The sequence below is a fragment of the Lithobates pipiens genome, unplaced genomic scaffold, assembly GCF_037356315.1.
Source record: "Lithobates pipiens isolate NorthernLeopardFrog02 unplaced genomic scaffold, aLitPip1_a1.2 Scaffold_18, whole genome shotgun sequence".
Classification (NCBI taxonomy): domain Eukaryota; kingdom Metazoa; phylum Chordata; class Amphibia; order Anura; family Ranidae; genus Lithobates; species Lithobates pipiens.
Genome location: NW_027507758.1, coordinates 569,858,196 through 569,868,394, shown reverse-complemented (window position 1 = coordinate 569,868,394; position 10,199 = coordinate 569,858,196). Strand labels below are relative to the sequence as shown.

The following is a 10,199-nucleotide window of genomic DNA, read 5'->3' as shown; positions in this document are numbered from 1 at the left end:
CCAAACTCTCCATCCTACATACAACAGCAGTCGGCATTAGAGGTGAGGGAGGGGAGCCAGCAGTGCTGGGGAGGGGGGGGGAGAAAGGGGGGACCAAAGCAGCAGAAAGAGAGTATAGGAGAGGCTGGGGGGCTTTTAGTAGAACCAATCGCCATCAGCTGTATTTTCCTCCTGCAGCCACTGAATCTGGCTTTCAACGACTACAGGAGGAAAATATAGTTAAAGGGGTTGTAAAGGTAAATGTTTTCTCACCTTAATGCATTCTATGCATTAAGGTGAAAAAACAAATCACAGTGCCGGAGCCCCCAGCCCCCCCGTTTTACTTACCTCACCCCTCGAAAGTCCAGCGCTCGCTCCCGACTTCCTCTTCACCATTCAGCCTGGCCGCTGATTGGCTGGAGTGGATGGATTGAAGGCAGCGCAGCCATTGGCTCGTGCTGCTGTCAATCACATCCAATGACGCGGCGCGCCGGGGGGCGGGGCCGTGTGATACAGCGAGCGGCTATAGCCGCCGGCTGTATCACGGGAGCGCGCCCGCAGGTGCTTCTCACCATGCGAGGGAGCTCGCATGAACGTGAGAAGCACCTGTGGGAAGAAACAGAGACAGCCGCCGAGGGACCCCAGAAGACCAGGTTTGGGGCCACTCTGTGCAAAACGAGCTGCACGGTGGAGGTAAGTATAACATGTTTGTTATTTTAAGAGAAAAAAAAAATACCTTTACAATCCCTTTAATAGGTTCTAGGAAGTGCTGCCCCCCTCTTGTCCAGGTCTGACTTCGAGGCAGCAAGGTAGCAGGCTGAATCCCCGGGGTCTGGATCCTGGCTCCTCTGCGATCAGCAGCAGTGCAGGCTCACAGAGAAGCCGGTAGTGTGAATGCAGCTCAGCCGGGTCAGTCCAACCTGATCCAACCTCCCAAATCCCAGCTAGTGTCAGTACTGCAGTACCCCCAGTTTTGGCCCTGTACAGAGACATCTCTAACGAAAATTTGCCCCAGAGTGCTCTGGACCTCAGACTGGGGTGAAAGATCATCTCTCCAACAGGACAATGACCCTAAGCCCACAGCCAAGATAACAAAGGAGTGGCTACAGGACAACTCTTTGAATGTCCTTGAGTTGTCCAGTCGGAGCCCAGACTTGAACCTGATTCAACATCTCTGGAGTGATCTGAAAATGGCTGTGCACCAATGATCCCCATCCAAAATTTGCAAAGATTTCAAGCAAACTTCTTTCACGTTGTTATTATGGGGTATTGTTTGTAGAATTTTGAGGAAAATAATTAATTGAATCCATTTTGGAATAAGGCTGTAACATAACAAAATGTGGAAAAAGTGAAGCGCTGTGAATACTTTCCGGATGCACTGTATGCTTCCTGGGCCATGTAGAAGACCTGGCACCTACTTCTGCTGAAAGAAAAATGCTTTGAATACTCCACTTTTATGCACAGAGACAACCTTCATGCGTAAAGTATCAGGCTGTTGCTTTGTGGTTCTGGGGAAAAAAATACATACAATCTTCTTATAAGCTTAATTGCTCAAAGTGTCATTAGAAAGCTTCCTACAGACACCAATCAAATTCAAACCTGCTTTTTTCAGATTGGTAATATATGAAGCAGAGAAAAGAAATTACACATCAACCTTTTGAATACAGGGAAACCCTTGAAATAACTTTTCAATCCCAGGGAACCCCTGCTATTGCTCTCGCTTTCTTATACTGATCTTTGGAAATTCAACATAGCACATCATGGCAAAGAATTCTCTGAGGATCTGAAAAAAAAGAATTGTTGGTCTACATAAAGATGGCCTAGGCTATAAGAAGATTGTCAAGACCCTAAAACTGAGCTGCAGCATGGTGGCCAAGACCATACAGCGGTTTAACAGGACAGGTTCCGCTCAGAATAGGCCTCACAATGGTCAACCGAAGAAGTTGAGTGCACATGCTCATATCCAGAGGTTATAAGAATGGAAGAACCGCGCTATTCACCACCAGGAGTAGATAAACCCAAGCCTTAGCCGGATAGATATAAATCCTCTATATGTCTAGTATACCTGTATGTAAAACTCTATATAGGCTGCTGCCCCCCGAAGAAAAGGAATCTTTTAAGAATGAAAATAATATAGCAACCGGGGTAAAATGGCGCTACCTAAAACCAGGCTCTCATTCCATCTGGACTCATAGAGGATAGATGTAGGTGAAAGCCAGGGTTTTTAACCAAAGAACCCAATAGCCTCCCTAAACCTTATACTAATGAACCCAGGAATAGATGCAGAAAAACACAGCTTCACCCAGAAAATGTTATATCAAACAATATGTGTAATATGTCTCCAAACCAGCAGGAATACTGGTTTCAAGAACTGAAATTCTAATATCAGGGACTAATAATCAAACAAATTAAATAATATGTCTCCAAACCAACGGAGATTCTGATGTCAAAAACTGATAATGCTAACTGTGATTCATCACAGAAACATATCAGTGCTGAAATAGGCCAAAAAACTCCCCACTGAGTATAATGCAACAACCTCAATCCCAAAAAAACTCCAAAATTTAACCAAAAAATCGTACGATCCCACGTGTACCAAACTCCATGTATGACCCACTGCGATTATAACTCAAGTCGCATATATGCAAACATATATATAAAATGTGTCATTCAATAGTAAACCTATTAACCTAAAATCCCATAAGTACACTATACCAGTGTTTAGTGACAAAGTGTATATATAATGTATCAGTCAATAATAAACCTAAAAACCTGAAATCACATAAGTACACTATATCAGTGTTTGGTGACAAAAATCTATACCCAATAACTAAATGTGAAAAAATGTGCAAACACTCAGAAACCAAAAAACATGACAAACCCAAAATAAAAAATGTGTATATCTATACACACAGGGGGTAATATGAAACTTGATAATATAGCACGACCCCTAGTGATGAAAACCCAAAGAGATGCTCTAAAACATAAAAAACTTATAAATATGTGGAAAATACAAAATACAAATAGAAATTAAAATAAAAATAAAAATAAAAAATGAATTCATAATAAAGTGCAGAAAAATGTATAAAAATATATGGTAAATAACAAGAAAAAAATATTAAATGAGTCCCAAATAAATGTTCATTAGTGCAAATCCAGAAAAAATTCAGAAAAAAATTCCATAAAGTGACTTTAGTGCTTCCTGTGCAATCTTCACCGTGACTTCTGTGCTCCCCCACCAGGAACCCCACTCACCAGAAGTATGTACCCCTGCAGGGGTTGTTCGCCTTTAAGATCAATCTCCGGATATCCGGTTCTTTACTTCATCATTGGTGACTGAACATATTCCAACATGGATTCCATATATCCTCATAAGAAAAAAATGGGAGCCTCCATAGTGTAAACCATATAAAAATTGATTTATTTGCACAAAAAAATATAAAAATATATAAAAACAGTCGTAAAAAACAAAAGGACAAAACAAAAAATGAAAAATACTGAATATAACCACAACTCTCATGTATTGAGATACACTGTGGAAACACAGTCCACCAAGGGATTAATATAATGATCCCCCCAAATGTTCCGGAATTGCTCCAGAAAATGCCATAAAAAATATATATATCTTAATTAGAAGAACAAACGCTGATGTAATCTCTGTCTCAGGGGAACCAGAAAAACCTCCTACTAGGGAAATAAAAACATTGGGATAGAAATAAGAACCCCCCTAATTAGGGTACTTCTGCCGGAATTTGTCCTGTAAAGGTGGTGAGTCTTAGCTATGTTCCCCCCTGGGATAGAGTCTTTATCGCGTAGTGTTCAAAAAATCTCCTCGGAAGCCGTACGGTGGATACGCGGTTTGCGCTCCACCTGCGTTCCAACCACCGACGGCAACCCGGAAGTGACGTAATCAGAGGTTGCCTTTGGGAAATAGACATATGAGTGCTGCCAGCATTGCTGCAGAGGTTTAAGGGGTGGCGGGTCAGCCTGTCAGTGTTCAGACCATAGGCTGCACACTGCATCAAATTGGTCTGCATGGCTGTCATCCCAGAAGGAAGCCTCCTCTAAAGATGATGCACAAGAAAGCCTGCAAACAGTTTGCTGAAGACAAGCAGACTAAGGACATGGATTACAGGAACCATGTCCTGTGGCCTGATGAGACCAAGATAAACGTATTTGGTTCAGATGGTGTCAAGCGTGTGTAGCGGCAACCAGGTGAGGAGTACAAAGACAAGTGTGTCTTGCCTACAGTCAAGCATGGTGGTGGGAGCGTGATAGTCTGGAGCTACACGAGTGCTGCCGACTCTGGGGAGCTACAGTTCATTGAGGGAACCATGAATGCCAACATGTAGTGTGACATACTGAGGCAGAGCATGATCCCCTCCCTTCAGAGACTGGGCCGCAGGGCAGTATTCCAACATGATAACAACCCCAAACACAATTTCAAGACGACCACTGCCTTGCTAAAGAAGCTGAGGGTAAAGGTGATGGGCTGGCCAAGCATGTCTCCAAACCTAAATCCTGTTGAGCATCTGTGGGGCATCCTCAAATGGAAGGTGGAGGAATGCAAGATTTCTAACATCCACCAGCTCCGTGATGTCGTTGTGGAGGAGTGGAAGAGAACTCCAGTGGCAACCTATGAAGCTCTGATGAACTCCATGCCCAAGAGGGTTAAGGCAGTGCTGAAAAATAATGGTGGCCACACAAAATATTGACACTTTTAGACATTAATGGCTGTGTCTTCAGTTATTTTGAGGGGACAGCACATTTACACAGTTATACAAGCTGTACACTCACTACTTTATATTGAAGCAAGGTGTCATTTCTTCAGTGTTGTCACATGAAAAGATATAATAAAATAGAGACAAAAATGTGAGGGATGTACTTACATTTGTGAGATACTGTATATATATATATATATATATATATATATATATATATATATCATTTGATTAAATATATATATATATATAACATATATGACCCAACTTTGTAAACTGACTGCTATGTCTGATGTTCATGAAAGAAAATATTTTATCGCATCGGCTATACCACCACCACCTCGGCATCCTGGCCCCTAGCCGCAATCCCACCAGCTCAGGGACAAACTATTGCCACCTTGTTGCCCAATGCAGCCCAATGACTGATAGCCCATTATTTCCAGATAGGGAAGGTACCCATACCGAGGTCCAACCCGTTCCACACCACACCAGACTCCTGAAGCCATCTACCTAAAGCAAAAACATAACATTAAACATACCACACAGCTTGATTACAGGGAGGGAGGGAAATCCAAAAACGATGTGTTGCCTCTTCTCCTGCTGCCCCCTGACTGAACTAACCCCCTGCCTCCAGGTAATAACAAGGCCTCACCTACTATCATGCCCAGTGACCAATCAACCCCCATCCATTGACCTGTTCATTTTCTATTTACAGAAATTAACCTGTGCAACCTCCACAGCTGTCCACCCAGTCATGTGGGCCCTGCACCCAGGTCCCTTTTGCTCTGGGCCTGTTCTTTATCTACAGCTCACAGTACATTAGCTTACATAGTTAGAAAGGTTGAATAAAGACACCAGTTCAACCTGAGTGAGTGTCTACAATTGTCTCTATCATTGTAAATTGCACACTCACATCAGTCCCTACCCTCAAGGAGCCCACAATCCAAGGTCACCATTCATATACTAGGGCCAATTTTGTACAGGAGCCAATTAACCTACCAGCATGTCTTTGGAGTGTGGGAGGAAACCAGAGTATCCAGAGGAAACCCACACAGGCAGAGGGAGAACATGCAAACTCCAGACAGGTAGTGTTGTGGTTGGGATTCAAACCAGCAACCACTTTTTACTGCTAGGTAAGAGTGCTAACCACTACACCACTGTGCCACCCTTGAAAGCTTGATGGTCACTGAAAAGAATGCTCCTTACGCTTTTGTCTGTTTGTGAAAATCCCACTCTTACAGATAGCTAAAAAGATCATTGTTGTCGATAGGTACTCATCTTAAAGGCAGAAATTGTTCACTGCACAGCGAACCTCTAGCAACCTCTGGAGGAACTTTCCATGGAACCCTGGTTGAGAAAGACCAGCTTCCCCCAAATGAGAGTATAAGTGGGAAATCCTCAAAACGGATTCTCAAAATATAATAAAATAGACATAACTTGGTGAGCAATGGTAGGATTAGGTACATCAAACTGAACTAAAAAAAACAAACAAAAAAAACCCAGAATCTCTTTTATATACTTATCTAAAAAAAAAAAAAATGGGAAAGCTTGAGCTTTCCCTTGAAGCATGAAGAAATATTAATTCAGCTAATCTCTCTTGGTTGGAGACCTCACAGATGGATTCCTTTCCTCTTACATATTTGACCACAAAGGTTTACGGATAAGTAAATGATTAAGCTTCTCCTGGGTACAGGTATGAAAATTAAACTTGCAGGCTTAGACCTTTAGTGACCCTTTGCCACATATTACCAGTAGCAGGCTAAAGCCTACATAAAAATTGCATACCGTAGCCTCGCAATACAAGGAGTATAGGGGACCAGACACATGGACCTTTGGAGCTGACAATGAGCATATAGGATTTTGTCTTGAAATGAGAACGCTTGAAAATATTGGATTAATCAGAAAACAGAGGATATAAATGCAAATGTCGCAGGATGGATTTTTGGACTTGCAGAGCCACATTCCTGTGGAAATGAAAGCAACACCCAGGTTGTAAGTATCAAACAAAAACATATACTACATATGCATTTTTTACAGAAGCAATGCACTAAAATGTGATAAACTTGTATTTGGTGGCATCTGATGGGACAAGCAAATTACCTACCTACCTACCTGCCAGGGTTCTGTTATGTTCACCGTCAGCTGTGTTTCCAAAATTGTGTCGCTTTGTTGTTCTACATGTCCTTAAATTGTTCAATATTTTTGTCATTTACAATACAAACAAAGACTACCCACCAGTAGCATATCGAATGCATTTGACACCCAAAGTGGATAATTTTTTAAGATCCTCTCCTTTGTATGACATTTTTCAGTAATCATGAAATGCAATAATTATTTACATTGGTGGTTAGTGGAAATAAGATTGCCCTTTACATTAGTGGTCAGTGAGAAGAAGAATGCCCCTTACATTGATGGTTATGAAAGTAAGAAGAATGCCCCTTGTGTTGATGGTTATGGAAGGAAAAAGAACGGTCTTTATGTTGATGGTAATGGAAGGAAGAAAAATGCTCTTTATGTTGATGGTTATGGGAGGAAGAAGAATGCTCTTTATGCTGATGGTTATGGAAGGAAGAATGCACTTTACATTGTTGGTCAGTGGGAAAAATAAACCTGATTTTGATGGTCAGTCAGAAAAACAATGTCCCTTTCTATGGTGGTCATTGAGAAGAAGAATGCCCCTAAACTGGTAGTAAAAATTGCTGGTAGTCAAAGGGAAGAAGAATGCCACTTACATTAATGATCAATTGGGTGATGCATGTTCCTATTCAATGGCAGGAAAAATGCCCCTTTTATTGCTGACCAGTTGTAGAAAGAAGGCTCTTTCCACTGGTGGGCAGTAGGTGGAAGAATCTCCCTTACATTATTGGTCAGTAGGTGTAAGAATGCCCCTGATATTGGTGGGCACTGGGCAGTGAGAGAAATAATGGCCCTTACATTGGTGGAAAGTAGGAGGAAGAACATCCCTTACATTGGTGGTCAGTAGAAAGCAAAACATGTCTTTACATTGGTTGTTAGTAGGTAGAAGAATTACCCTTCCATTGGTGGTCAGTAAGACAAAGATTGTCCACTAACTTGGTGATCATTAGGATGAAGAATGTCCCATACAATAATGATCAGTAGGAGGGAGAATATCCCTTACATTGTTGGTCAGTAAGAGGACAAATGTCCCTTTTATTGGTGTTCTGTGAAAAGAAGACTATCTATTACATTGAAGGTCAGTGAGAAGAATGCTGGCTTTCTAAAATCATTGATGTTAGGAATTATTTACTGTAATAGGTACCTTCTCTGAACAGGCCCGGCGGGCTTTGCTGCTGTTATGTTGGTGCTTGAACTATGTGGGCACTATTACACAAGTGATTAAAGTATTTGTAAGCACTAACAGCGTCAACTAAAATGTTATCTGTAGCATCCTGTTTAGGTAGGGTTGCTAGTAAATTTAGTTTGCCAGGCAGTTGTTGCCCTGATTAATTGTTAGTGGTTCCTCTCTAGTTCTGGACTTGCTGCACCTTTTCTCTTCTGTCACTAGGTGGCGTTATGCTGGTGACATTAGATAGGCAAGGGCTTAGAAATGTCAGATTACGAATAGATGGGGTGTCTCAGCCAATGTGCAGAGGTTTCTTTAAGCCCCTTGGCCTTCTGAGAGATCCTATTTATTTGGGGGGAGTCAGGTGATCAGTGTTCTGTGCCACCCGGATGGCTGTCTGGGTGGATGTTTGTTTTTGTTACCAGTAAAGGTCAGAATCCTGAGGCCTATCCTGGGGACATCTGGATGCTAAGCTTTCTGAGGCCTATCCAGAAGCAGGTGAAGCAGAGCAGGGTTGGGACTGCAGGATTAGAGTCCAACCGAGAGTAAAGGTCCAGCCGGATGGAGAAACCAGTTGTGGTCAGGGGTAGAGGGGAAGCTGTCACCACTAAGGGACCATCCACCTTGTTACCAGAGACCACTGTGAGTGAGCTGGAGTCAGTACCAGAGCAGTCTTCTCACCAGCCAGGGGTAGTGAAGAAGTGGGAAAACTTCAGCAAGTGCCAAGTCAGGGACTCAGCGGGACAGCAAAGGTGACGCTTGAGGAGCATCAGTGAGTGCCAGACCAGGGACCCAGCAGGGAAGCGGGGTTGACGCTTGAGGAAGATACTGGGTAATAGAAGTGGAAGAGCTCAAGGGATCCAGTGGCGATTGGGTCAGAGAGACTGGGAGCTCAGTGGGTGAAGACCTACAGTAAAAGACTGTTGAGTGTGAGAAAAACTATCTGGGTTACCAATAGTTAAGTATAATTACCGTTAGTGACTGTTACAAGATTTGTTGCCATAGGAGACAGCGGTCCTTCCTATACAGACGTGGTATCCTGTTGGAGGCCTTCCCCTGTATAGCTGTCTACCTATAGAAGTCCTCAGTGTCTGCCAATTATCATTGCATCTACTTAAGGGTGTCCTGGCACTAACAATCTCTCCCACAGTTTTTGTTCAAGAGACAATAAATCTCTTTGCATTCAAAAAGTGTCTGGCACCCATCACTTCAATTTGCATTACACCCACAATGTCTTGTAACCAACTCTACCAAGAAGGATATCTGCTCTCCCTGACTCTGGAGGTCACCATTAGGCCTCTAGAGGTCCGGGACCTTGCTACATATCTATTTGTTACCTTTTGGTCTGTTAAATATACCATTTAAAGAATTTTGTTATATAAGTTCAATAGCTGCAAACAGGGCTGGACTGGGACAAAAATTTGGCCCTGGACTTCATCCAGACCGGCCCACTCCAATTTTGCAAACACGCACAAAAACAGTATGCTGCGCACTTGCACGAGAGTGACGTCATCACGGCCCGGCTAGACACATAGCAGGAGTATGCAAACTCAGAAGCCGACAGCACACTGCTGGTGATCTTTTATTTTCCAGCCCCCCCCCCCCTCTACCCCCTGGTGTCCCCTTGTCACCTGCCCGAAGTCTGGCTCTGCATTATATATTTTAAAATAAACAACTAATGCGCACACTTATTTTTGATCAACCGCAGTAATGAGAAGCTGCCAACATCAAACAGGTTTAGGCCCCTTTCACACGGGACGGATCAGTAATGATCCGCCCCGTGATGATCCGCTCGCTCAGCGGGGATCGCTCCGTTGTCCCCGCTAAGCCGGCTGCGGACAGGGCGGTCTCCGCACACTGTGCGGGGACCACCCTGTCAGCTCTCCGCTCTCCTCTAAGGGGATCGGATGCGTACGGACCGTCTGTCCGTCCTAATCCGATCCGCTCTGCAGACGGATAGAAAAATAGGATTTTCCTCCGTCTGCAGAATCGGACTGTTGCGATGGCGGAGGAAATCGGGTGTCTGCGGATGCTCATCCGCAGACACCAGCTATCCCATAGGGATGAATGTATGTCCGTATTTCATCCGCAAACGGATGGATGAAATACGGACATATCATCCGCATGTGTGAAAGGGGCCTAACACAAACCCACAGATAAATTGAATATATAGCAAAGGATGTGATGCTAACCAA

General features: G+C 43.3%; 1 protein-coding gene across 2 annotated transcripts in view; it reads left to right on the top strand.

Annotated features, from left to right (window-relative positions):
* Positions 1 to 6,439: 6,439 nt before the first annotated feature.
* PKHD1 (PKHD1 ciliary IPT domain containing fibrocystin/polyductin) overlaps positions 6,440 to 10,199 on the top strand; it is a 975,887-nt gene continuing 972,127 nt past the window's right edge. For both annotated transcript variants that reach the window (XM_077489019.1, XM_077489018.1), the window contains exon 1: positions 6,440 to 6,692. The gene's annotated coding sequence lies outside the window, so the exon portion shown is untranslated. The remainder of the gene's footprint in view (positions 6,693 to 10,199) is intronic.